At 37.2% G+C, this 2,203-nt stretch overlaps 1 pseudogene; it reads left to right on the forward strand.

Annotated features, from left to right (window-relative positions):
- Positions 1 to 1,757, forward strand: part of LOC111378317 — a 4,921-nt pseudogene extending 3,164 nt beyond the window's left edge.
- Positions 1,758 to 2,203: the final 446 nt, after the last annotated feature.

A 2,203-nucleotide genomic window follows, 5' to 3' on the forward strand; every position in this document is an offset into this window, starting at 1 on the left:
TTCAGAGGTTTGGGTGGTTTTAGGCGACGTAGTGGCCAATCCATTCTCCTTCCTTTCCGGATCATGTCCCTCCATTTTTTTTTATCATGAAAACCAATTTCTCCATCATCCTAGCCATCGCCCTCTTCATTTCAGATTGCAGCATGTCCAGGCCTTTCTGTACTTCCATCTGTACTCCATCAGTTCTCATCTCCAAGGCTACAACTCGATCTGTAAGAAACATTTTCCTGGATCTCAACGGCTCTGATACCATTTCGATAGGATCCCCAGTTTCTGCTGCTCAATTGGTGGCTACTTCTGTTGAAAATCTGCAAACCAGCTACATAGAAGAGATGTTATTGCTGATGTGGTGAACTTCTGCTATAAATGCGTGGCTGTGGAACTAGGATTTGATGTGTTAGCGAAGTTGTGTGATGTGTAATAATTGTTGAAGTGATATGTAATATAAATGGATTGATGCAATTATTTGTTCACAAAGAACAATTGCATTAAAATTTGTATTGATATTTTCACTGAATGTAAATGAATAATTTCCAGCATACGAGAGGCCGGATTCTCTTATGAATGGCTCAACCAATTACTCAATATTTGCCTAACCATTCTACTTGCCTAACCTTCTGCTCACTCTCCTATTGCATTTATACTACTACTTCTCCCCTTATTTTCCAAACTACCCCTGATAACTAATTGGAATTGGTACGCTCTAGAATATGGCATAACAAATTTAAATAAATAACTTGAGGGTCTGTTAGATATTTACAAATAGCAGAAGAGCTTGACTGGTCCTGTGGAAACAGACTTCTTCATCCATTTAGCTATTAAAATCAGCTATTGAAATCTCATTCTAAAGGTATGCTTGGAGCAAATTTCCAACCCCTTCTTTTTGGTGTTCACTAAGGATATGGAATCTTTTTCGTACAGTGGTTACTTTCTTGAATCTACTCATTTTGCTGCATCAATGTTTTTTTTCTTTAATAAATGCACATTGAATAATTTTGTCACCCGTCTGCCACGTGTTACTCATTGATTCCTTAGTTTTTATCTGCAGTTTATCGAGGCAGATGTGGATGAGTATGAAACGGATGGAAATGCTGAATGCAGCTATTACTCGGAAGACATGTACCCCAGAGAAGATGGGCAACTTAGATGGTTCAATGCTGGTGTAAGGGTTGGCGTAGGAATAGGCCTCGGAATGGGTCTTGGAGTGGGAATTGGTGTTGGCCTGCTCATGCGTTCATATCAAGCTACGACTAGGAATTTCCGGAGGAGTTTCTTTTAGTTCTCGTATTTTTAATGATATGGATTAATGATTGAAATGGCAATATGTTTTTTCCTTTGGGAATATTAATTGAGCATAATCATTCGAGATTGCAACCGAGGAAGCGGGTAGAACATAATGCAGCTAGTTAATTTCGATACACCTGGTGGATGTTGATTGCATTCTTGGATCCTTGCAGTTTTAGCCTGAGAATGTGTTCTGTGAAATTGCTTTGGCTTCTGTCCTAAAGTGTCACTAGGGAATACTGCATCTTGTGTGAATCTGCATGTAGTCCTTAGTTGCACGTAGATATTTTCTCTTTGTATGAAGTTCACGAAAGGTTTTTTCAATCGAGTAAACTTGCCTTTTGTACTTTTCCCGAGTTTTTTTATTCAAATTTGATTGTCGAAATAAGTAGTTTCGGATGACTACATGAAATGCAGCCACCACCAATTATGTTTCTATAGAGTCAATTGGATAATGGAAGATTGTTGTTTGAGAAACTGAGATTTTGTCTAGTTCTGCATCAATTCAGTTCTATTCTTGAATTTATAATTAGGGGCTGTCTGGTAGAGATTATCCCAAAATTTTCATTATAATTCCGAACGTTATACAGGAAAAGGGGCCCCATTGTAGCAGCATTTTTTGACTGCCTTTGTATCATTCAATTAAATTATTTGGTGAAAAGACGAGAGTGCCCCTCAATAAATGCATTAAATATTATTAAATGAGTGCATTTTTGGCAATTGAAATAATGAGATGATGGCTGCCAGTACTTATTGTCAATTATTGTGGTTGAAATCTGTGTAGCAGACCTTTACAACGGTAGGATTTTCGATAATAATTTTGAGAGAATTTCTACCAGACAGCCCCTTAATTTATTGATATTTGCTATCGTTTAACTATATCTTCTTTAGATTTTATTTCAGAGTTCTATTAGGATAA

This window comes from Olea europaea, unplaced genomic scaffold, assembly GCF_002742605.1.
Source record: "Olea europaea var. sylvestris unplaced genomic scaffold, O_europaea_v1 scaffold1800, whole genome shotgun sequence".
NCBI lineage: Eukaryota > Viridiplantae > Streptophyta > Magnoliopsida > Lamiales > Oleaceae > Olea > Olea europaea.